We start from the raw sequence: 27227 nt of genomic DNA on the forward strand, positions 1-27227 counted from the left end.
ACCAAGAGTCTTATCTGGACCACCTGGGTAAAAAAACAGGAAACCTAAGCACTAATCTATACTGACAGCTTTTGAAAAGGAGCTCTGTAATATGCACAAATACAAAGACAAGGTATACATACTCCATAGGTTTAAAATTCAGGAATATGAATGGTCAATTGTTTACAATTGGAGTTTTTATGTTTCGTATGATTTAGCGACTTTTTTACAACATGTAAAAAAAAACAGCACACCTAAATGACAAAGCCTTGGAGCTACAGAGAAAAACAAATTGCGTTTAAAGTAATTTTAAAGGCTCGAGATAACATTGCACTATAAACGCAAATGTTTGATTTCTTTGTCGCACTTACGTTTTGTTTCATGCAGTTTATTTCTGACACAAGACATAACAAGCTTGTGTATTTATGACAAAAAAGCAGGGCAACAATTTTCATTGACCTTGAAACTAAAATTGTTAAAAAGTAAGTTAAATGCACATATAGTAAATATATTTTCTCATATAATGGTGTGTTTTTTTTGTCTAAGTATCCTTCATGAATGGTTTAACAGACACTTTGCATGATTAAAACAAATATTTACGAATTTTAACGTTTTATACAATAAAGTTTTATTGTGAACATGAGCCCTGTTTATCGATATCACCAATACAGTTCTGGATTTTATTCTGCCTTCCTATGCCCAGATGAATTTTCTTTCACACAACAGCTCGCATGTGTGGTAGGGTATTAAAAGAATGATGTTGGCTTTTAATTGATAAACCATTTGCGTTTATACAAAATCACAATGCGTTGTCGCAGACATTGGGACATTCTCTGTTTAAACACCTGTCGTTTTCTCTTATATTGGCTCCTGTGCTTCGGTCCATTTGAGAGAGGAGAAGACACTGAAAAAGTCTTGTGAAAGTCGATTTTGCACCTGCGCCAATGCTGTAGTGGTATCATACAGACGCTCATACAAATCCATCACACGCTGAAAGCTCCGGAAGGCAACATAAAATATTGCTCTGTCTGTTGGTGGATTAGGTATGCACGCTTTTTTAATGTAAAATGCAATGTAAAAAGATCAAATTTGATTCAAAATCGATTAATGTAAAAACCGATAAAGCTCATGTTTTTTATCTAGTTTTATCTATATCTAGTTTTTCAAAGGTCTTTTAAAAAAAATGTTTATCGCGATTGTGAAAGTTAGAGAAGGTGTACCAGCGGGTGCCTTCATATCGCCAGCGTCAGTCTCGCCTGTAGCTGCGAGAAGGTTAAAAGCGCACAAGTGATCTGTCTTTCGTCAAAATAATTGCTGGAGCAGCAGGACGCAGAGTACCATCCAGCAGCTGTAGATGGTATTCGGGGAAGAGCTGATTCTGTTTTTAGCACAGAGAATGAGCTCAGTCCGGCTCCCAGCAGAATCCATTCTGGTTTGGTTACTGTCAGACTGGGCGTCTGAGGCTCTTTGGATCGCAACGTGAAAAAAAAGAACAAAAAACAATTGCTCACATCGTGTGATTTCCACGAGAGGAAGGGAAGATATCACTTAAAAAAAAACAGAACTGAATATTTGGATCCGGGGCCTCATACTTATCAAATTATTAAAATAATAATTATTAAAATATCAGATTGTGTTTCTGCAACATTTCGTGCACAGTACGCCGTATTTAACAATAAAACAACAGTCACAACGAGGGCTTTACACGCAGTCCGGGGTATTTTCCCCTTTTATATTTTTCCCACTTTATATCGAACCTGTTATACTCCCAAAAGTGCAGAGTAGCTTGTAAATATAAATGTACAATTCACCGCTGGTATAAACAGATGTGTGCCTTGTTTGCCTTTGTAAGCATTTGTTTCAAAAATAAGTCCACAATACGTTAAAAACACAAAAAACACAAACTTAATAATATAACGATACAAAATCAATACCTAATCATAAAGGCAATTAAGTACATATCCTTTCCTTTGAAAACAGAGAACACCTTTATATCTACAAAAAAAAAACGTGACATTTGTATATACTTTTGAATTACAAAGCCGACAGAGTAGTCCCTTAATTCAAAGATCAGATTTTGGCCAAAACAAGACATTCAGACGGGAGTTTAATTCGGAACAAGAGCCTCTGCTTCGTGGTTTATTGAGCTTTTGATCAACGTCTGAGTGAAAAAGATTCGCTATTTTAACTCTTTGATTAAAGTTCACGAAAGCACCTTCCTTCGAGCTGGAGTCGAACCAGCGACCTAAAGATACCTCACCATTTCTACTACAGTCCTCCGCTCTGCCAACTGAGCTATCGAAGGGAAGGTGGGAATACTGTTTATCTTGAATTTAAGCCACGAATCAGGTTTCTGCAGTATGAACTTCCAGGGATATTACAAAATGTTTGATGGGGCATCAATCGTTCCAGGCGGATATTGACACCTTTTTTTCTCGAGGGATCATATTAAACATTTCATTAGTATCGAGAGGAGGATCACCATGAGACACAGAACAGTTTCATTCTGTCTTTATTAGAAAGTAGTGTTTGTGCTACATTAATAATATTTTCGTGGAAATATAGAAGTTGTAATTTTTAAAACTTATATTTGAATCGAAATGTGGTTTTGAGTTAAATATTAGCATGTTAATGTAATTAGTTTGTGTTTGTCATTACTATATATTGTAACGCAACGGGGGCTCAGGCGGGCGCCCTTGCTGCATTAGGTCGGCCCAATCCCGATTGAGGCTCGAACCCGGGACTTCCGCGTCTCTCTGCAGCAACCCAGCCCGGTGAGCTAAAGAGAGATCTCTTTTCAGCCCAGTAGCTGTAGTCCTGCTATCGCAGGGAAGGGCGGTGACGTCACCTGCTCTGGTACGCCGGCTCTTACACAGTACCTGTCGGCCGTAAGCGTTACAATATATTCCCATGTTACTATAATTTGTAGCTAAAGTTTACTAGTTGTGTTTTTTATGATGATTATCATGTTTATTACAATATTGTATAAAATGCATAATTTGAACTACATATTTTTCAGGTGTGAATAATTGTATATTTTCAGAATAAATTTCTAAACCAAATCATTGGCTTGATTTACTAGTTTCTACACCTGTAAGACCTCTATCTTTGATGTATAATAGACCTTTAACTACATAGGTGTAACAGTCCTCTAAATGTATCCGTATAATAGAACTCCAACCATTTATGTATAATGGACATACTGTATAATCAGAGATGTCTAATTGACGTATAATGATATACGTATATTAGAATTTCATTCTAGACCCATTACGGACCACATTTATATGTCTAAGGTATGCGTTTAATCAACATACTGTATATTCTACAGAACATCTTTTGCCCACTGGGGAGACACTACAACAGGTAACACCCCGTGTGAAAAATCATGAGCATCTGTAAAAGCTCTCTACCTGCCCGCTCTTAACAGAGATATGACGAGGGTCTAAAGGGACATTTTGAGCCGTAGAAACATTTTATCATTCTGTACTTTCCTGTGCAGTCAGGCCAATTCCACTTCAACTGCGCCTGACAACGGAGGTCGTTTTGAAAACAACGAGAGTAAAGGGACACTGCATATCTGCAGAACATCACGTCCGAGTTTCAGGACAGTAACATCAGAGATTGGAAGCTAGGGAGTTTCAGGTCTGTTATAGGTTCATGAAAGTCATACCTTTGCAATAAATATTTCAGAATCCCAGTCAAATCCAGTACAATTGCTGCACAGATCTGCATTCTACAATAAGAAAACTGTCCGTTTAATCAAACACGCCGCATAAAGCATTTTTAAAACAGGAGATATTGTTTTGGAATGCATCTTTCTATAAAAATAAAATGATTTGAAGGGCGCTATAAGCAGAGGTGTGAAAGCCTGCTCTACAAAAGAACTATATCCAGAGGTTTCACCTCGTGAGAGAAAGCATCTCAGAAAACGAAGTTGCAGTCGCTTCCATGCGTCATAACACCACTAGGTCAAACAACAAGAGCTGAAGAGCCGCTGTCGAGAGTAACGCGGCCGAGCTCTCTAAGGAGCTGGATTAAAGCTCCAGTCTCTTCATGAGCATCTGTTGGAGTCACACCGCTGCTATGTATTGTAGCGGCGAGGCTTAATAATAAGGCAGAATTAAGTGTTTCTGAGCTTCTCAAATGAGGCCCCATTTCTCTGTTCATCTCTGTGGTGCAGCCACAGAGAGACCATTAGTGCAGGGTGATTTAAGGTCCTAGGACAGCTCCCAAAGGGGGATGCACTTAGCTAAGCCTGGCTATCATGATCAATGGTCATCCATTGGTGCCTATCAGTCTAGGGAGTGCCGAATGGACATCTGGACTGCATTCCTAAGTGTCAAGAGTAAGTGACTCATATCTCACCTTGATCAACCAATCAGGGACTGGTAGGGCTGAGTAACCCACGTGGGACTCTGATGCCCATGGAACTTTCAGCCAATCAATGAGCTGAAGTTCCTCCAGGTAAAAACAGGCAACACAGATAGCCTGAGAGATTCAGATTCAATGAGAGCCTGAGAGATTCAGTAAGATTCTGGAGAGGATTCTGTGGACTGTTCTAAAGGGAATTCAAAGGAGAATTCCAAGGCAGGACGGCCCAGGAGCAGAAGGCTCCCAAGGGCAGGACATTCTCGCAGCGCGCCTCCTGACCATCCTGAGACTCAGCCCGGACAACCACGGAACGGCCAGTGTGTCTGAGTGCCAGAACTTTCCTTTGTTCTAAGAGTCTAGAGTGGAGGTTGCCAGAGAGTAACCAGCAGCAGGCCTCGTGAACAGGTCGGAACTGTGGACAGCTGAATCACTATTCAGAACTAGCTCTTCATCAGGAACGAACCGGTCCTCTTCCTGACTTGCTGGGACCCACTGTCATCTTTTCTCCTGTGCACAAACTTTGCTAGTTAAAGCCAACACTAGCTAGCCAGACAGTGAGCATCAGCAACGCACCGTCGCAAGCCGCACAGCACAGCCTGGCACGGAGCCAGAGAGTGCGGATTGGACAGCAACAAGCCTGCAACTGTTTCTTTGTGCCTGCAGGAGATCTGAATCCCCAGAGATTGGATGAGTATTCAACTTCAATGCATTACAGCTCGAGAATTCAATTGCTATCCCAACCAGTTGATATCAATTTAATTCCTAAGAGTTATGTACTTGTTTTGAGTATCTAATGTAGAAGTTATAACCAAGTTCATTTATGAAACGGTCTAAATGAATGATATACTGAACGTATGTCCTCTTGATATGTGTAACACTTCGTAACTGATTGAATATATACCTTTTGTATTCTGATAACCCTCTCGATAAGATCTGTTAGGTTTATATGCATATTCTATGTATTAATAAATGTATCCTCGTGTATTAGTACCTGTGTGTGTGCGTTGTTTGAGTTATGTCGCATGGTTGGATTCTAAAGCCATCAAAAGAATCAACTTTGTGATTTACTGCTACAATTAATAATTGTCTCAGTAAATGCCCAAACCCTACAGAACTGGTGCCTTCAGAGAGCCACAACGTTACATATTTGGTGTCCCTGAACGGCTATGAAACATTACAGTATCTCCTTGTTAAAAAGCATGTCTTTCAAGGCATGGTGGCCAAGTGGTAAGGTGTTGGTTTTATAAACCCAAGTTTGTGGGTTCAAGCCCCACCTGTGTCTGCTTCATTTGTCACCCCTCTCCTTTAGTTTCAAAGTCTTAAAAAAACTCGCAATGTAGGAGTCTCTATAGTAAGAAGAACATAACTGTCGCCAGTAATTAGGGTTCTTGCATATTCTGCCCTGTTTTTTATTCTACAAAGCCTGTCTCTCTTCACACCCATCTTCCAAATGATCACCTCAGCATTGGGAAGGAACGTGCATTTGGTATAGACCCACTCCACAGTCTGATCACAAACAGATCGAGTGAGTTGTCAGTCTAGGTTGGAAGTAAGGTTCGAAAGCACTTAAAATCTGACTTAGGAACGAGAAGACTGTGTTTTTTTTCTTTAAACAAGTAAACGATAAAATTATATAAGTAGTGGGACAAAACATTGTCTGCCTGCAAGACTATGTCATGCTAAACGCCACAAATTGTTTTCGTCCAGTCGTGTCAATCGTCCTAAAGTTACGGAAAATCAGATGCAACTGGTGCATTCAGCATACATTTCTTCAGGATAGTCGTATGGTTTAAAATAATGAATTCATAGGTTTGTGTCTTTTAAGCTTTGTGTTCCGCTCTCCAAATAGAGGCTTGGGTTCAAATTCCACTCCCGACATTTTTACCCTGTCTTACACTGTTCCAGTCCTCTTGTGCTCGCTGGCAATCACAATAGGAGGCAAACGGAGAAAATGCTTAGCAAGAACATAATGGACAGGAAAAAGCTTAGTGAATGCTTGAATGTGATTAGCAGAAGTAAGGTATGCATTCAAATGTTGAAGCCCGAATTATAAAAGCAGCAGAAGAAAGGTGCAGCACAATGCAATTTGTGAGAATTTGTGGGTTTTTATGCTGCTTGGACTTCTTTCAAGCCTACGAAGGGAGTCACCCCTTTTCATTTTCATTTTCAAACTTCAGAACCAAATAACAAAAAGGTTTCATGTAAGACAGCATTCCGTTGGAAATACCGGTTCCACAATGTATTTGGCGAACCTGAATGAAATATTTTAGTGCCTGCTCAAATGCGAGGAATTAAAAAAAAACCTGGAAAATCAACTTTTGCAGTAAATGTCATAAATTTAAAGCGTGTAGGCTGCATGAACAGAGCAACGCAGCAGTCTGTAAAAACAAAGCCACAAGTCCTCTTTTATCTCGGGCAGTGCATTCCAATAAGATGGCTCTGCAGAAGACATGAGAAATGCCGAACTCGTTGTTGCCATTATTGCTACTCCTGCTACTGTAGTTTTAAGCTCTAATCAGCGGGCATGTACAGTTGTACAGGGGCTAGACTACTTTGCGCCGTCCAAATTCCATTATGTGAATTTAAGGTTTTATTAATAACAGCATTAACTATACAATGCGTGCTCAAAAACCGCTACACATTAGCTTAAAAAGCAGCCGTGTTTTAACAAAGTGTGGTATTCGAACAGTAAACGCTGAAGTATTTAATACTTACTTGTGAGCAGATCTTCCTCGATTCAGACACACTCTTGCTCGCCCGATGCTTTCAGAGCAATATCTGAATCGAGGCTCAAAATGGAAAGAAAGCTGAATCAGGCAAAGGTCATAAGACACCGTTTCACTGTACACTATCACGTCCTGCTTGCACTGTCCAACTAAAAGCTTAGAGGGTTCAGAAAGGACACAAAAAACCCTTGAATCCACAATCTTGAACTTAAGGGTCGCCAGGTCTCCTCTATTACAACAGTAATATTACTAGCGTTGATTCAACATAGTATAGTAGGCTGAGACTTTGAATGCAATGGGATGGTGGCCAAGAGCTAAGTTGTTGGTCTTTTAAACCTACTGTGCCTTCCTTATTCACCGCCATGTTATTTTATCTAGCTCATCAAGTAACTTGCAAAACGTCTCTACTTGTTACTCTGTCTCAAAATTGTAGTGCAAAGTTATCTGTTAAAGCCTTAACAGAATGCAGAAATCAAATATATGGGATTTGTTAAGAACTTTATTGTCTTTTCACAAATTAATACAGAATAATACAAAGAAGACATTTTATAGTCTTATATTGAAACCATGAAACCTATGCACACATTCACAAGAGATTACAATAGAAAAACGCATTTGCTCCAGAAAATTAGATCACGTATGACATTAAATAATTTCTTAAAATCACACTAAATTGCGATCTTGAAACCAAAATTAGAAATATTGAAAACAACCTTTGTTCCCCAGGAAGAAAAGCTGTTTTACACTGATGGGACCCGGTTTTAGGTAATCAAGATTGGGAAGACAACTGCGCCCTAGCAAAGGAAAATGTTACACAAACTTTGGAAAGCACACTCTGAATCCATCCGTATATTTGATTTCCAAGATCCGTTCAAGGCAACTTGGCTCGTCACAAGCAAATCATTTCAGGGAAGAAATTCAGTTTAGTCAACTACTGGTGCATTCAGCACAGCTTTTGCTCTTGCTTGTCAGGATGGCTGAGTGGTCTAAGGTGCCAAACTCAAGGATGTGTGTCTTTCAAGCTGGCTTGGGTGTTCTGGTCTCCAAATGGAGGGGTGGGCTCAAATCCCACTCCTGACAGCTTCCATTTTTACCTCTCTTAAATTGTTCCAGTGCTAGCTGACGGTGAATGACTGTAAAAGCAGCAGAAGTAAGCAAGCAACTCAGTGCAATTTGTGAGTATTCTGCACTGTTAAAATCCATGGGTTTTCATACTTTTTGGAATTCGTAGCTCAAGAAGTGACTCCTGTTTCATTTTCTATTCACCAACTCGATTTGCATTCTGCTCCTCACACCTCACAACAGAATAACAAACGGCTTCATGAGCCAAAGGATTCCCATGCAGATAAAGTTTGCACTATGTATTAGGTAACCCAAATGAAATATTTTAGTGTTGTCTCAAATGTAAGGAATTTCATGAAACCTCAGAATGGAACGCTTGCAGAAAATGGCAGCAATTCAAAGCTTGTAGGCAGCATGAACAGACCAAGGCAGCTCTAAGTTACAGCGATCTGAAGCCACAATTCCTTATTGTGCTCGGCAGTGCTTTCCGAGTCGATGGCTCTGCATAAGAAATGAGAAATGCTGGACTCCAAATACGATCTTGCCATTCCCAGTGAACAAAAGACGTATAGTATACGTCTATTAAATGCATACCTTAGATGTCTAAATGTGGTCCGCAATTCGTCTAGAATGAAATTCTAATATACGTCTATTGTTATACGTCAGTTATACGTCTATGATTAGATGTTCATTATACATAAATGGTTGGAGTTCTATTATACGGATAAATTTAGAGGACTATTATACATATATGGTAGGAGTTCCGGATAACTTTAGAGGACTATTATACGTATATGGTTAGAGGTCTATTACACGGATAACTTTAGAGGTCTATTATACGTATATGGTTAGAGGTCTATTATACGTATATGGTTAGAGGTCTATTATAGGGATAACTTTAGAGGTCTATTATAAGGAGGTCTTGTCCAGAGTGAACAGAAGGAATCTTCACATGGGCTTCTGTGTTCGGTGGGCACTGTGTGAGTACAGTCTCCCTCTTGGCCCCCCTTTCCTTCTGTACAGAAGGCTTAGGAGCCTTGACCTGTTTCCACACTTTGCCTTTCTGGTGATCCACCAAAGGTTCCACTCTGAGTCGCATGCCCTTTTCTTTTTCTATCCGTTTGAGGTTGCCGTGTGACATCAAACACCTTTCAACCTCAGTGTCAATCAGTGTCTCACTGTGTAAGACATCTCCCATGGCAGTCTTGAGGTAAAAGCTTCTTGCTTTTCCTCTCTGTTTTACTGCCTGCTCTGTGACTTCAGGGGTGGAGTCAGCACTCGCTTGGGAGTGGCTGACCTCATCCAGGCAGGAACCCTTCCGCTCAATCAGATAGACTGAGGGAGGGAGAGGGGGCGGGTCTCCGCCTCCTCCAGTGGAGAGTATCAGCTCATTCACGCTTCCGGCAGCCTTGGGGAGCGGTTGTCTCTGTCCTAATAAAACTTGTTCAAGCCTGGCCAGGCGGGCAGCTACTGAATCCTTCTGTTCAGCTTGATCTAGCCCTTTCCCTCCCCCGGTGTTCTCATGGCACTTAGGACGCTGGGTGCGGTCCTGTGTGCCTGCTTTGGAACGGGGCTTAGCCAGCTCAGGAGCCTGTGCTCCTTCGAGCAGGAGGGAGTTAACCCTGCTAGCTCTGACGGCGAATACAGTCGCTTTAACAGCTTTTTGCTCAGAGCGACTTTGGACATCATACTCCCAGGCTTTCTGCGCGAATCTCCTAATATCAGTCATTTTCATGGTCTGTGCATCTGTATGCATTAAGATCATCTTTCTGACTGACGGGTGGAGATTCGCAATGAATAAACCCTTGAAATGTGTGTTTTAGCAACCATCGTTAAACTAGTACGAAATCACAGTTTTACCACAGAAAACCACAAGATCAAGTATGCAATCAACCCGGTAGATCGCAAAAGATCACAAAACACTCAAGCACTGCTTAAAGAGCAAGGGGAACTTTTTGTCTTTCGGCTTTCAGCACACTGTATTTTCGTGTATGAAACCCACAGCGTTTTATATGAATTATTCCGCTTGGTTGACTCATTTCAGTCTTGCCACGCCCACCCAGGGACGCCAAATTAAATTTAGTGTGCTCTCTGAAGGCACCAGTTCTGTAGGGTTTTGGCATTTACTGGGACAATTATTAATTGTAGCAGTAAATCACAAAATGATTCTTTTAATGGCTTTAGAATCCAACCATGCGATATAACTCAAACAACACACACACACAGGTACTAATACACGAGGATACATTTATTAATACATAGAATATGCATGTAAACCTAACAGATCTTATCGAGAGGGTTAACAGAATACAAAAGGTATATATTCAATCAGTTACGAAGAGTTACATATATCAAGAGGAAATACGTTCAGTATATCATTCAATTAGACCGTTTCGTAAATGAACTTGGTTATAACTTCTACATTGGATACTCAAAACAAGTACATAACTCTTAGGAATTAAATTGATATCAATTGGTTGGGATAACAATTGAATTCTCGAGCTGTAATGCATTGAAGTTGAATTCTCATCCAATCTGTGGGGATTCAGATCTCCTGCGGGCTCTCTAGCTCCGTGCCAGGCTGTGCTGTGCGGCTTGCGATGGTGCGCTGCTGACGCTCACTGACCGGCTAGTTAGTGTTGGCTTTAACTACCAAAGTTTGTGCACAGGAGAAAAGATGACTGTGGGTCCCAGCAAGTCAGGAAGAGGACCGGTTCGTTCCTGATGAAGCGCTAGTTCTGAATAGTGATTCAGCTGTCCACAGTTCCGACCTGTTCACGAGGCTTACTGCTGATGCTAACCTCGGGTGGATCCTCTGGTTACTCTCTGGCAACCTCCGCTCTAGACTCTTAGAACAAAGGAAAGTTCTGGCACCCGAACCCACTGGCCGTTCCGTGGTTGTCCGGGCTGAGTCTCAGGATGGTCAGGAGGCGCGCTGCGAGAATGTCCTTCCCTTGGGAGCCTTCTGCTCCTGGGCCGTCCTGCCCTGGAATTCTCCTTTGAATTGTCCGAAAAAGTTCACAGAATTCTCTCAGGCCCTCTGTGTTGCCTGTTGTTACCTGGAGGAACTTCAGCTCGTTCATTGGCTGAAAGTTCCATGGGCATCAGAGTCCCACGTGGGTTACTCGGCCCTACCAGTCCCTGATTGGTTGATCAAGGTGAGATATGAGTCACTTACTCCTGACACTTAGGAATGCAGTCCAGATGTCCATCTAGCACTCCCTAGACAGACAGATAGGCACCAATGGTTGACCATTGACCATGATAGCCAGGCTTAGCGAAGTGCATCCCCCTTTGGGAGCTGTCCCTTATCAAAAGAAAATATCTTTAAATCAGCCTGCATGAATAGTTTCTCTGTGGCTGCACCACAGAGATGAACAGAGAGATGAGGCCTCATTTGGGAAAGCACCGCAACACTTAATTCTGTCTTATTAACAAGCATTGCCACTACACGGGTTTGCTTAAATCTTTGATAAAAAAAGTGATCTGATCTGAAAGTACCCAGCTTACAATCTCTGAGGTAGTTGTCACTAAACTCGGACGTGATGTGGCACACATGTGCCGTGTGCCTTTACTTTTGTAAAAAACTGGTATCGGGAAAAGTTTCTTAATATTTCTTTTGATTAGCATGCAAGAAAATGTGATCATTACCTATGGAATTTCCCGCCAGCGTGGAGCTTGAATTCACAACCTTGAGATTCAGTGTTCAAGAGTCACAGAAGAGGTCGGCCTGGTCTTCAGTTTGCCAACGAAAAGCTCCGGCAGTGCTCCTCTGTAAAGCAGATTGTTCGGATTGGTTATGTGGGACGGCACTTCGATACTAAGATCGTTTGCAGCACACGCATGGTTTCCCCCCTTCACGCAAAAAACATAGACGAAGGAAGCTCTCTTGTCTTGGGCTGCTGACTCCCGGATTTAAAGCGCTCTGGGTGCCAGCTAAGTCTCTAACAAGCACACTATAAAGACAGGAATTACACTTTGCTCACGTCACGCATGGAATGGCGAGGCTACTTGTTCCAATATTATCTAGTCTCACCTCATATGGTGCCGATTCCTGGTTTTCATTTAAGAAAGAGCACTGCATTTTTTCAAACAGTGCAAGACGTGTGATGAAAGAAGTCTTTTCCCCACTTTGTCTAAAGCAGAACACAGCGGAGTCATGCCGAGGGTTGTGAGATCAAGATTTCAGTGGAGCACTGTCGTCTACGTCTTTAGCTACATGAGTTGGACATCCTCTTGTACACGGAAAGCAGATTGAGATCCTCTGACATGAAAAGTGCCAGATAAAAGCCATTTCTCATCCTTTCTCTTAGTGGTGGAGCTATCGCATGTAAATGAGGCTACTTGCAAGGCGAGCAGGCTCGGTGCACACCGAACGCAGATGTCTCAGAGCAGTTGAGACGTGTCCAAGTGGCTGTCAAAGGACGGCACTTTGCCGGCGCCGTGGCTTAGTTGGCTAAAGCGCCTGTCTAGTAAACAGGAGATCCTGGGTCTGATTCCCAGCGGTGCCTTTCTTCCTGTCTTACTGTACAGAATTTATCCTTACGGGCAAATCCCAAGCGCTTTTGGGTTGAGAGGACGTAAGAAGGTTTTTGTTTTGTGCCTTGATGTCAAGCTGAGAAAGCATCTTTAAACTCTTTGCTTAGTTTCTCGAGAGACTGCCAAAAAGCAGCTCCCTCCCTTTCGTCTGAAGTCAGCTGAAAGGGGGTCTTGACAGAAGCACCTGACAGCAGTGGGATGCGAACCCACGCCCCCGAAGAGACTGGAGCCTTAATCCAGCGCCTTAGACCGCTCGGCCACACTACCCGCTGTACCCTGTCTCTTTGTCTCATTACTTGCTCGGAGGAAGCCGGGTGGGTTTTGCTCTTGTCGCCCGACTTAGTGGCGTTATGACCGTGGAACTGACTGCACCTGCTTTTTCTGAGATGCTTCCCCTCTCATGGCGAGATCTCGACTTCTTTAACACCTCTGGATAAAGATCTTCTGTGGAGCAGGTTTCAGACCTCTGCGTACAGCACCCTTGATGTCATTTTATTTTTACAGCAGCCGCATCCGGAAAGTTGTGTCTTTTACGTTTTATTTGAACAACAAAACTACATACAATACAAACAAGAGCACATATAACGTATCAAGAAATTATCAGGGGCACATGCTATAATACAATTACACTTTATGAAAAACGATTACACAAGGTAAATATTGATAAGGTCCGCACAGCTTGTTCTTACATTTCGAAAGAGTCCGTAAATACCCCTTTATGTCTATTTTGAACTGTTCAAACGTAGGACTCTTCCCAGACCATTTCACTTTATACCACATTCCTAAACGAGGATGCATCTCCTGTTTTAGAATTATTTTGGCTGTGTGGCTTATACAACACACCCACAGTATTCTAATGGTGGACTGCAGATCTGTGCTATAGTTCAGTCGAATTCGAAGTATCCAGCAATCGTACTGGATTTGACTGGGATTCTGAAATGTCTCTTGCAAAAGTATTCGGGTTTGCTTGAACCTTTGATAAAAAAAGTGATCTGATCTGAAACAACCCAGCTTACAATCTCTGAGGTAGTTGTCACTAAACTCGGACGTGATGTGGCACACATGTGCCGTGTGCCTTTACTTTTGTAAAAAACTGGTATTGGGAAAATTAAAGTCGAAACCCAAAACAGTTACATACTTAAGAGTAAATGCCTCCTAATAGCTAGCAAGCGCTCCTAGTTAGTAAAGTTTTTTGTGTCCCTGCCTGTCACGCGGGAAACTGGGGTTTGATTACCGACGGGGAGACAGCTATTTTTTTATGATCAGATTCCAATCTTTAATGCTGTGTGTGAGAGTTTACATAACTTTCCTTTTCTCACATTTTCTGACGACTATTCCGAAGGAGCGCCCTGTCAACTCCTAATACTTTTAAAAAAATCTGCCTGCATGTTTGATTATTTTTGTTTTATTTAGAAAAAGTTCAATATTGATCATAACTGAAGAAAATAATGATCAGAAACAAAAACAAAATGTTGAAGATGCAACTCGATCTTGAATCAGAGCTGGGTGACACGGGCTTTTGTTCTGATATGGTTGTACGAGAAACAGGAGGAATCTCTTATCTCCTATGGAGCATGAGCTGAATCAGGAATGAGACATGTCATATATCAACGCATGACCTACATCGTAAAACTAAAACTAAATTAAAAACTAACATTAAGTTATCAGAGACATTCATTTATATACAAACAAGAGACAGACAAAGCAATAATTCTACATTAACTTGTCCTGCACTGATCAGACTAATTGAAATGGTCTGATTCAGAGCCTGTGCAGCTTGTGCTAATACAGCAATGCCAGTATTGAACCCTCAGCACCATACTGACTACTGAGCACAAGTTCAGCTGCTCTCCAGCTTTGTTACGCACGTTTTTTTATTGCAAATGGAGCTGATCTCCAGACAGTACAGTGTTAATTAGTCAGCAGCCTCTACTAGTAATACATCGCCCCTGTCCAAAATCTCTAGGTAAAAAAAACACATTTCATACATTTGTCTGCTTAAAGATATAATCTCTTTAAAAAAGACAAAGGGTTTGTGTGTCAATTGTTTCGATTAATTTCGAACGCAAAGAAAAGTAGTTTTATTCCAAGAAATCACACTTTTGTCGCATCCTCCATACTATACTTCTCTCTTGTAGTAGTAAAGCATTTTGATTTAAACTGAACAATATATTAAATGTTTCATCTATACACTTACGATTAACATAGGCAGCCTTGAACGGATTGCGGAAATCAAATATACATCTGGATTCAGAGTGTGCTTTCCAACTTTTGTGTAACATTTTCCTTTGATAGGGCGGAGTTGTTTTTAAAATCTGGATTAAATAAAAAGGAGTGACGTCAGTGTAAAACAGCTTTCCTTCATGGGGAACAACAGTTGTGTTCCATATTTCTAATTATTTTGGTTTCAAGATAGCAATTTAGTATGAAACATAAAAGCCAGCTGGATAAATCTGTTACACGTCATTTACAATGGTCTTTCAACTAATAGCCCACGCAGGGATCAAACCCCAACTGTTGGTACGAGTTGCGTAAGGCTCTGCAACATGCAGATGAGAAACTAACTTCCGCTTCTTCATTATATACACAGTGAGCTATATATGCGGGCTTACTGCCCCCTACGGGCTCTGTATTTGATTGCGGTACAAGACCGGCCATGGAGAAATGAAGTGAAGAGGGTGTGTTCATTAAAAGGCTCATAGCGTCCCTGGGAGGTCTTAAACCACCACCCTTTTGGTTAACAACCGAGCCACAAAGACTCATGTACAGCTTAACACTTCTCGGTCTCAGTGAAAGTGATACACTCGGTAAAATTTCTGGAGAATCATTTGTCAATTTCCCTACGGGATTAATAAAGTATTATCTATCTATCTTAAAGGAAAATCGCCAACAGTGGCCGATATCTATTGGAGTTATTTTCATTCTATACTGCAATTTCTGAAGGGTACCCTGTGAAAATACGAATTTTGACGAGAAGGGATGGACATATAAGGTCAGCAGGCTTGGGGAATTGGACCTTATGGTGAAGGTTGCGGGCTCAGCATCAGCAGAACCTGATCAGTATCGGTTGACTCCGATATACTTTGACAACTTAACTTCTGGATTTAGAGACATTTACCTTAGTGTCGGTATACTAAGATGTTTTGGTAACGAGGAAGGAGGGACAAAGCAAATTGGCAGAATGTGTGCTATTTTGTTGACTACAAGTCCTCACATGCCAGAGGGTCAATATTAAAAAAAAAACGTAACAGTATAATCTCTTGTACTTCACACTTTAATAGTGTCTGTTACATTGTGTCTCACACCTCAGTGTCAGAATTGTGAGACGAGTTTGTAATCAGGAGGGAGGGCCATAGCAATTCAGCAGAAATTGCATTCACCTTTTCCAAATGCATTCTCACATGCCATTTTCTCACATGCCATGCTCAGAGGGTCATATTTTTAAAATGGTATCATTAAATGTCCTGAAGTTCAGGATTTTGACAGTCTGTTATATTGTGTCTCACACCTTGATGTCAGAAATATGAGACGATTTTAAAATCAGGAGGGAGGGCCCTAGCAATATAGCAAACATTGCATTTACCATTTGACAATGTATTCTCTCATGCCATGTTCAGAGGGTCGTATTTAAAAAACGGTACAGTACAATGTTCTGAAGTTCAGGATTTTGATAGTCTTTTCCATTGTGTCTCTCACATCTGTGTCAGAATTTTTAGACATTTTTATAACCAGGAGGTAGGTTCGATCACCCTCTGCTCATCCTCAGTTAACCATATAGTCTCATATGCCATGTTCTAAATGTCCCATTTAAAACTGCTATATTAAAATTTCTTGTAAAATGCAAGAGTTTGAGACTTTTTATGATCAGAAGGCAAGGTCCTGGAAAATATGCAAAAAGTGCCAGTGAATTTACGTTTTGCCTTTGTCTTATGTACTCGTGGTATAACATGCCAGTTTGTTTTATTGTGAGTTGTGTTTCTGAAATGTGCTTCATACAAAAATGCAATTTGGACAGTCTCTACTTACATATTCCCCTTTACTGAGGAAATGTACCGTAATACATCCGGATAAGTATTTTTAAAAATGACTATTTAAATGACTCATTTAAAAATGAGCCATCTACAGGCGAAAGACGACATAACATCACAGCAGCAGCATTTAAGATGGAACGAAAAACGCAAAGCAGCAGCTGGCGAATAAGAAGCCAACTTCAGCCTCGTTAATGCAATAGCATTAGGTGAGGTGGAAAAATATTTCTTGCTCTGAATCTTAACATTTTTATAGGAGGTGTTCTAGGACTTCTTGCCTCAGAAAAAAAAAAACTGCCAGTACATCACTTATTTCTACTCCATCAATAGCAGCAGTGTTATCAGTACTGAGCCCTAAATGTAGGTCCTATCATCATATAAAAAGTCGAAAGTATCGACTGCATTCAACTGATAAAATGTATCTTCTATGAGAGTTATATCTTTATCCAAAATACATCGGAAACAAATTTGCACGTTTTTTGGGGGGGATCCTGTAGACTGAGACTCAAAACTTTTTTTTTCCTTCTTTCCAGGAGGAAGGATTATTCAGATGCAAACATTGTCCCAAAATCAATGTACTCTCCATTGATATTCAAATCCTCAAATTCTTCATCTGAACGTCGATATTGAAATATGATATCGTACAAATTGTGGTTTTCTTTTTAAAGCAAATTTTATGCTTTAAATTAAATAAATTTTATTGATTATGAATGTGCCGGAAATTTTTCAGTACTTTAGAGGGTTCTGCCATTTAAGATGTTATGCTGTTCCTGTCTGATTTATCAAATGTGTCATTTAAATCTCCAGTCATTTCTATATCAGTCTGAACGCCTTGCAGTAAAGATTGCAATTCATCCAAAAATGCCAAGTTTCCCACTGGTGATACATACAAGGAAATGAATGTATATTTTCCCCCCAAATCAACAAATTTAAAATCAAATACCTCCCTCATCTGCAGGTGGAGAGAATAATGTCAGAATAAATACAGGTTTAAAAGTCAGGAGCATTGATAGTCCTATTTTAAAATGACACTAAAATGCTCACAATATATTAAAAAGCTCTGTTAAATGCAAAAATAATAAAAAAAATATTAGAACAAGGTAAAAAGAAATAATACACAGTTATAAAGCTCAGGAATTATCAATGTGAAGTTACAATGGGTTGATTGTGTTTCATGTGATTTAAAAAATAAAATATTTGCAAAAAATCCACTTACAATATGCTAAAAATGGCAAGAATACTTAACCTTTTACTACCAGTGACATATTTAGCCAATGTCCGCCTGGAATTTCCTCCCCCTTAAACATTTGTTATATCTCTGCAGCAGAACATAGCAGGAGCCTGGTTCAGGTCTTAAATTGAAGCTAACCCCCTTGGCTTTGAGTGTGAATAGTCAAATTTCTTATATTTCTTAATGTGTCCACTCAGCAGACAAACATATGAAAAAAAAACAAAAAAAACAGCTGGTGAACATTTTTTTTTTGGTCTTCAGAGGTCAGATTTTTCAACTATATGCATGTCAAGGGCCTGGGAATGATTTGAAAACCTTGTTCTAGGTGGCTACTAGCTTGGATAAAAAATTGGGACAAATTGATCAATTAGAAAAAATTCTACATCATGTTTTGTGAAGACTGGACCTGGAATGAAATTTCACGCCTATAATAAAAAATCATAAAATATAGAAAATAATAAGAATAAAAACCATTGCAATTGCTATAAAAACCTTAAGACACTGCTAGAGAGCCTTTATCTGCTGTTATGCAATGAAAAAAAACCTCAGAGTTGCCTTCTGGTGTGAAAAAAAGGAGCACTGATAAGAAACTGATAAAAAAAACTGATTGATTATCCCTTCTGAGTCAATGATTGACAGCTAAAAATGCAGCCTGAAGCTTCTAGAGGAAGTCTCACCCCCTAAGGGCTCTGAATGGCTGAAAATACAAAGAATGACAGCGGTTTTTACCAATCAAATCGCCTTATTTCTGGCGCTCGTTCTTCAAACATTTACTACGTAATCAGTAACGTTTACTAGTCTCTAGCTCTTGAGATAAACTAGTCTGGGTTATTTTGGATATATATCATGCTCCAGAATAAGGTAAAAACATGGGATATATATATATATTTGCTGGTTTTTGCTTTTGCGGTTTTGTTGGTAAAAATGTATGATATTGACATGCTGTGCTTGCTGGGTTGCCGTGTGTTTTTATTGGGATTCTGCTAGTTCATTAATTTATTGGTTTATTGCATAATAGTGTCATGTCAGTGGAAACAAACTTTATGGTTTTGTTGTGGTGATATTTGAGAATACGTGCATGTGAGAAAATTTGTGGAGCGGTTTCAAACAAACGTTGTTTATCTCGCGTTTATCTTAAAAATAAAAAGTGTCATCTGGGGAGACAGGAGTGGTCCTCGGTGACCGCGATCCGGGCTAAGTTAACAGGTGTGTAATTAAAAAAAAAAATAAAACAAGTTAAAAATAAATACTTAATGGGTTTAACATTCAGGAATGTAATTGGTCAGATGCTTACGATAAGTGATGCTGGTGTTTCGTGTGATTTAGCGAATTCAAAAAAATATTCATTTTAAAAACGGCAAGAGCTCGTATGGAAAAAAAAAAGTTCGTAAGTATCTTTGTTACAACAGCCGCGCCAGAACTATTCAGATACTGCAGAAAAGTACCTGAACTTGACTGGTTTATATTCAGTTATGTGCATTGGGAACGAAAGGGAGACTTAGATGGATTTTATTAGGGTTTTAGGAATCAGAAAATTTATTTTTACACGTTTATGCCTACGAGCAGAAATAACTTCCTGCTTTCAGCGCTTTTTTTGTTTCTGCTTGTAACCTCGAACAGAGAAACCCAGTACTGAATCACAGAAACACCCCGGAGTTTCTGTGTTTCTGGGATTTAAGAGGGATGTATGCAGCGGTGTTACTAGTCTGGAAGGAGGAGACGCGCATTCCGCACGGGGAGCGTAGAGCAATGAGCCGCACCTGCTGCGCGCTGAGTCCTGTCCTATATAACCGCTGAGCACGGACACACAGAGTCTTCAGCCAGTGTTGGAGATTTATGATTTCAATGTTTTTTTTTTCCTTTTGAGCAGAAGATGGATTTCTTCCTCTAGTTAAAGTTATTGGAGTTGTGGTTACTGTGCTAGACCGTCGGGAATAGCGCTTTTATTTATTTTTTATCAAGCAGTCTGCTGTATACTGTACGTGAAATAAAGATAAGAGTGCTTTCTTGATACTTCACAAGAGTATACATAATTCACGAGCTGTATTAAAAAAAATGAACTGGAAGAAAAGCAATAGGGCTGGAGTTTATAGACTGTGATGCAAATACGAGAGTAGGAGAGGAGGGGACTAGTTCAGGAGCACAACCGGCCCTCTCCTGCCCATTCTCCCACCAGGGTCTGTTGTAACCCAGTGTGAAATTCAGTGAAATTGCAGTTCAGCTTTTGATCACTCAGCTGCTTTTCCCTGGGAATATGGGGCAAATAAAGGAGATAGCAACCAGACTAGAGGGAGAGTTTTTATTCCTAAGGGATGACTTGTTTTACAACAGCAGACAACTTAAAGAAACAAAAACCTCTGTTCTGCTGCTCCAGGTTGGTTCCACTGGGAACAAGCGTGGCCAGGAGCTCATGAACAGTAATTAGGGGTTGTTTCCACAAGGGGGGCTGGAGTAAGTTAGATGTCAAGGGCAATAAAACTCATTAGACCTAATTGACCAGTTAAAGTGAGTTGTTCTGCTTTCTGCACAGAAACCAGTGCTCTCTTCTCAATGTGTGGGTGAGTCTCTCAGTGATATAACAGTTAGGCAGGACTGCCACTGTGGTCTATTTCATCACCTGTGACCCCATTTCAAAGACAATAGTCCAATCTAGCATAGAGTGTCCCGGACTGCTCCGTCAGTGACAGTGAGAGGTTTATCTTGTCTCTTGTTCCGCCAGAATGTAACAAATAGTGACCCCTTAATGGAGGAAACTTTAGCTTTTGTAGGTAATTATACCACTTGACAATGTTACAGGTGTTGGGGGGGGGGGGAAACCCCTAGTGATCCCACAGTCTCACATAGACAATGGCCAGTCTACACAAACCTCCAGTCAACACAGCCCTGACCCCTGTTATGTCACCCAGGTCTACACTGTGAGACAATGATTATTTAGGAAAATTGTAAGGTATGCATTCCAAAGTAGTCAATGGAAGTATGGAATTAAAATAGTCAAGTCTTGATAAATAGAGTATATTATCTATTTATTATACCTTTACATTGTGACAAAAACAAATTTCAAGTCCATTATGAGCACACACAGCATATTAAAGATGGGTCTCTGCACTGTAAAGGAATCTCAGTTCACTTATAAAAACTTTAGCTAATAAACCTGAAATGTCATTTCTTTTACTGCTTGTTCTTTAAGGTACTAACTCATTGACATTATGTAGATTAAAATAAGACTATTCACAAAGAAAAAGCATTTATCACAAATGTATCATGCCAAATAAACTCTAGTAATCAAGAGCAATTAAGAAAAGGAAACAAAACCATCTTTTGAGGATGCCAGATAGAAATGTAAACACACACTCACACGTGGGGCCAATCTTACCAGAAATCAATTAACCCACCAATGATCTTGGACTGATGTCTGAAAACCAGAGCAAACAGTACAATACTAAGGTACTAAAGCTATTAGTAGAACAGATCTAGCTTCTCAACATAATACTTATGTCTGAACTTCATTGAATAGTGACACTTCAATCTTTCATATTCAATATTTTTCACAAAATCAACAGCTGAGAACAGACCGCCATATACCTTTATCCAGTGGTTTTCAGAGCAGAGACATCCGTGTGGGCAAGAGTTCTTTCCCTGAGGTCCACTGCACGTCAGCTAGCCACGTTCTGGCTGGGTCGTGTGTACTCCTGGGAACGTCGCCTGTAATGAATATTGGGGACTTTGTACAAATTAATAATGTGAGCATATTAATATGATTTGTGTTGAAGCCAAACATAGACAATCACTGTTAAAACTTGAATTCAACCTCCAGTGTCTGCTTTTGAAATGCTGATCATCACCCGTCTTCTGGCTTCTAGATGCACGTGTTAATGGATATTTCTTGTCTTCTTTTTTTTCCCCCCATATGCTCTTCTCTGTATCATTAAGTACTTCTGGGTCATTTCATGTACCTCGTGGCATCTTGGCTGGTGGTGAATGGCAGGCAGCTGCTCTAAAAATAACATGCCTATTAATATGATGTTGAAGACAAAACCAAAACAATACAACTTTGTTTTGCACTTTACAATTTATCACAAGCTTGTCATATTTACAGTCATCGACTGATTTAGGCTGCTGTTCCTGTGAAAAATGTCCTTTGTTTAAGAAAGATTCAATTTAAAATCTTTAGGTTTTAAATATAAACCACTGGCAATATGGTAATCACTTTTACAACTTTTAAGAAGTTGCAAGATCCATATCCCTTCCTTATGAATTTGAACTTGAACTTTATTGCCATATGTAACCGGTACTGGTACAATGGAATTCTTACTCACAGAAAGTCTCTCGATTGTAAAACAAGTGTAAAAAACAAGACAAAGTGCAAACAGTGCATCAAGACAATGTACAAACAAAGAATAGACAATGTGCAAGTAAACATGTAGACAGTTTGAATGTAAACAATACAGACGTGTAAACAATGACTGGAGATGTGCAATAGATAAGAAATCATAAAGAGGTAGATGGTGATGGTGTAGGTGAGGTCCGAGGGGGATGGCTAAATGTGTTCGCCAGTCTCACTGCTTGTGGATAGAAGCTATTGAAGAATCTAGTGTTAAGTGTCCGTATGCTCTTATATCTCTTGCCTGAGGGCAGTGGGGTGAAGAGCTCATGCCCGGGGTGGTGACTGTCCTCTGTGATGGCCAGAATTCTACCACGGCAGCGGTCCTCATAGAGCTGTTTAATCTCGGTGAGACCGCAGCCGATGATCTTCTGGGCCATATTGACCATTCTCTGCAGTGCCTTTCTTTCTCGCGAAGAGGTGTTGCCATACCACACGGTGATCCCGTTGGTGAGGACGCTCTCGATGGTGCAGCGGTAGAAGTTCACCAACACATGTATTGGCATCCCCCATCGCTTGAGGCACCTCAAGAAATAAAGGCGCTGCTGAGCCTTCTTCATGATAGAGTCAGTGTTCACAGTCCAGGTTAGATCTTTAGAGATGTGAATTCCTAAAAACCTAAAGCTGGTGACTGTTTCCACTTCCATTCCATCAATACTGAGTGGGCTGTGAGTGTATGGCCTGTGTCTCCGAAAGTCCACTATTAGCTCTTTCGTTTTCTTTATGTTCAAGTCCAGGTTATTGCTATGACACCACCTAAGCAGCTGTACAACTTCATCCATGTAAGTGGACTCGTCATCATCACTGATCAGTCCTATTATAGTGGTGTCATCGGCAAACTTAATGATGCGGTTGTTGTTGTGTCTTGCTGTGCAGTCGTGAGTAAATAGGGAGTACAACCTTGGACTCAGACAGCAGCCTTGTGGGGTTCCAGTGCTCAGGGTGAGTGGTGTTGATGTTTTATTGCCTATCCGCACCACCTGTGGTCTCTCGATAAGAAAGTCCAGCAGCCAGTTGCAGACAGAGTTGCACAGACCTAATCCCCTGAGCTTTGTCACCAGTTGACTGGGTATGATGGAATTGAATGCTGAACTGTAGTCCACAAACAGCATTCTCACATACGAGTTCTTAGTGTCCAGGTGTTCCAAGGCTGTATGCAGAGCCAGGGAGAAAGCATCATCTACTGATCTGTTGTTCTGGTAGGCGAACTGCAAGGGGTCCAGGGACTCTGTGATGGAGGAGTTGATGTGTGACAACACCAGCTTCTCCAGGCATTTCATCACCACAGATGTTAATGCTACTGGGCGGTAATCATTCAGGCATGTCACTTTTGCCTTTTTGGGGGTTGGAACAATAGTGGTTTTTTTGAAGCAGGTGGGGACCATGGACTGTGACAGGGAGGAGTTAAAGATGTCCGTAAGCACTGTGGTCAGCTGGGCTGCACATGTCCTTAGGACTCGAGGTGGTATCCCATCAGGCCCTGCAGCCTTACGGATTTTCACCCTGCTCAGAGTCTTCTGCACGTCCTGCTCTGAGAGTTTCAGAACAAACTCGCCCTGCACACTTGGGGTCTTCTCAGCATTGCCCGTGTTCAGAGCATCAAAGCGGGCATAGAAATGGTTCAGCTCGTCAGGCAGGGATGCGTTGTTCGTGTCAATCTCCTGGCTGCAGCCCTTGTAGCCTGAGATTGACTGTAATCCCTGCCACAGCCTCCGGGTGTCAGCGCACTGCGTTTCAAGCCGCACTCTGTAGCTCCGTTTGGCGTGTTTTATGGCTTCCTCTAATGCATACCGTGATTTCTTGTACAGCTCTTTGTCCCCCGATTTGAACGCGATGGATCTATCTTTTATTTTATTGCAAATGTCGTTATTGAACCACGGTTTCTGATTGGGAAATGACCTAATTTTCATTTCTGGTACACAAATGTCGGTGCAGTATTTAATATAGCTGGTGACCGCGTCCGTATACTCATTTAAATCTGTGTCGGGAGCTCTGAATGCGTCCCAGTCTGTACTATCAAAGCAGTCTATTAACTTGCTTTCCGCCTCCTCAGACCAACAACGCACTGACCTGTTCGCAATGGGGGAGGTCTTCAGCTTCTGTTTGTACTCAGGAAGCAACAGGAGAGCGATGTGGTCCGACTTACCGAAACTCGGTTTGGGAAGCGCTTTGTATGCTCCTTTTATTGTTGTGTAGCAGTGATCCAAAATATTGCCTCCTCTTGTCGGTACTGTGACATGCTGAATGTATTTTTGCAGTACTTTCCTCAGAGTGCAGTGGTTGAAGTCGCGAACTACAATTGAGACGGCTTCTGGGTGGGAGTTTTCGTGCTTGTTGATAATGTCGTGTAGTTCGCTATGTGCTGCTTCCACGCAGGCTTGAGGTTGAATGTAAATGGTTGTGATGATAGTGGCGGAAAACTCCCTCGGCAAATAAAAGGGTCGACATTTTATGGTCAGGTGTTCTAGATTCGGCGAGCAGGATTTAGAGATTACCTTCACGTCGGTGCACCACTTGCTGTTGACCAGGAAGCAGACGCCTCCTCCTTTGTGTTTGCCGGTTGCTTGGTGGTTTCTGTCCATGCGGTAAATGGTGAACCCCTTTGGCTGGATGGCGGTGTCCAGGACGCATGCATTCAGCCAGGTTTCAGTGAAGGCATAAACACAGCAGTCCCTCAGGTCCCTTTCCGCGTTGATCCGACAATGTAGCTCATCTATCTTATTGTCCAGTGACTGAACATTAGCTAACAAAATAGACGGCAGCAGTGGTCTGTGCGGACGCCTTCGTAGTCGCGCTAGTACGCCGCCTCGTCTCCCCCGGCGTCTGCCCACCTGTTGTTGTTGTTTGCCGCATCTTTGTCCGATCCAGCAGGTGGGGTCCGGTACGTGAAAAAAGTTGTTTGATGACATTAAGGAGTCTGTCCTCAGGTTTAAAAGCGTTTGTCTATCATAAGTAATGACAGACATTGAGCGTCCAACACAAAACAAGAGTATTAACGTATAAATAAACATTAAAACAGACACACAACGAGAGAGCTTTCTGTAAACCATCGCCATCTTTCCATCTTTTCTTATATCCTTGCTGATGAGAATGCGAAATGCTATTTTCAAGACATTAACACGAATGTAATTTTTACATTAATTCCAAGGTACAAGAAAATGAATATCTTCAAAATATGCACTTTAATATACTTACTTAGTTTCTTTTTTGGAAATGGTCAGTGAACCAGCCACTCCAGAGCTTGTCCTTCACCTTGAAATTATTTCCTGGAAATGCTGTAATCACAGAGGAGCTCTTCTCCCCTCAACAATGTCCCTTTTTGTCACAGACAGAATTATGACAGGCTGTTCGTTGATTATAAATGACTTTCTTACAGCCCTTACATTGTCTTTTCTCTTTGATTGATTTATCCATCTTCCGATTTGCCTCCTTATCCGGGAGGCAGGCTCAGTGTTTTTCACGAGCATCAATGCACAGTTTTTGTGCAGGTTCATCTGAAAAGAAAAGACATCTCATGTCTCCCTCTGTCATCTGTGAGCTTCAGCAGTTGTCTTTGTGATGACCTTGCCGTTGTAATCAAACACCACCTCTCCCTTCTGGAAACACCTGGAAGTCACAAACTTCTTCCCCTTCACAGTGTAGTGTGCTCTCACGAGGCACCAGTTCTGTAGGGTTTGGGCATTTACGGGGACAATTATTAATTGTAGCCGTAAATCACAAAATTGATTCTTTTGATGGCTTTAGAATCCAACCATGCGATATAACTCAAACAACGCACACACACAGGTACTAATACATGAGGATACATTTATTAATACATAGAATATGCATGTAAACCTAACAGATCTTATCGAGAGGGTTATCAGAATACAAAAGGTATATATTCAGTCAGTTACGAAGAGTTACATATATCAAGAGGACATACGTTCAGTATATCATTCATTTAGACCGTTTCGTAAATGAACTTGGAAATAACTTCTACATTAGATACTCAAAACAAGTACATAACTCTTAGGAATTAAATTGATATCAACTGGTTGGGATAAAAATTGAAATCTCAAGCAGTAATGCATTGAAGTTGAATACTCATCCAATCTCTGGGGATTCAGATCTCCTGCGGGCTCTCTGGCTCCGTGCCAGGCTGTGCTGTGCGGCTTGCGACGATGCACTGCTGATGCTCACTGACCGGCTAGTTAGTGTTGGCTTTAACTAGCAGAGTTTGTGCAGAGGAGAAAAGATGAATGTGGGTCCCAGCAAGTCATGAAGCGCTAGTTCTGAATAGTGATTCAGCTGTCCACAGTTCCGACCTGTTCACGAGGCTTGCTGCTGATGCTAACCTCGGGTGGATCCTTTGGTTACTCTCTGTCAACCTCCGCTCTCGACTCTTAGAACAGAGGAAAGTTCTGGCACTTGGACACACTGGTCGTTCCGTGGTTGTCCAGGTTGAGTCTCAGGATGGTCAGGTGGCGCGCTGCGAGAATGTCCTGCCCTTGGGAGCCTTCTGCTCCTGGGCCGTCCTGCCCTGGAATTCTCCTTAGAAAAGTCTTTAGAATAGTCTTGGAGCTCTGTGTTGCCTGTTTTTACCTGGAGGAACTTCAGCTCATTCATTGGCTGAAAGTTCCATGGGCATCAGAATCCCACGTGGGTTACTCGGCCCTACCAGTCCCTGATTGGTTGATCAAGGTGAGATATGAGTCACTTACTCCTGACACTTAGGAATGTAGTCCAGATGTCCATCTGGCACTCCCTAGACAGATAGGCGCCAATGGATGACCATTGATCATGATAGCCAGGCTTAGCTAAGTGCATCCCCATTTGGGAGCTGTCCCTTATCAAAAGAAAACATCTTTAAATCAGCCTGCATGAATAGCTTCTCTGTGGCTGCACTACAGATTTGAAGAGAGAGA

The 27227-nt window shown here is 41.3% G+C and overlaps 2 non-coding genes across 2 annotated transcripts; one reads left to right on the forward strand and one right to left on the reverse strand.

The window, feature by feature from the left end:
• Positions 1–2196: 2196 nt before the first annotated feature.
• On the reverse strand, positions 2197–2284 carry trnay-gua (transfer RNA tyrosine (anticodon GUA)). Its single transcript is given in 2 exon segments — positions 2197–2232; positions 2248–2284. It is a non-coding gene; the product is annotated as a tRNA-Tyr (tRNA).
• Positions 2285–5563: 3279 nt separating this feature from the next.
• trnai-uau (transfer RNA isoleucine (anticodon UAU)) lies at positions 5564–5635 on the forward strand. Its single transcript has one exon. It is a non-coding gene; the product is annotated as a tRNA-Ile (tRNA).
• Positions 5636–27227: the final 21592 nt, after the last annotated feature.

This window comes from Atractosteus spatula, chromosome 10, assembly GCF_055471065.1.
Source record: "Atractosteus spatula isolate fAtrSpa1 chromosome 10, fAtrSpa1.hap1, whole genome shotgun sequence".
Classification (NCBI taxonomy): domain Eukaryota; kingdom Metazoa; phylum Chordata; class Actinopteri; order Semionotiformes; family Lepisosteidae; genus Atractosteus; species Atractosteus spatula.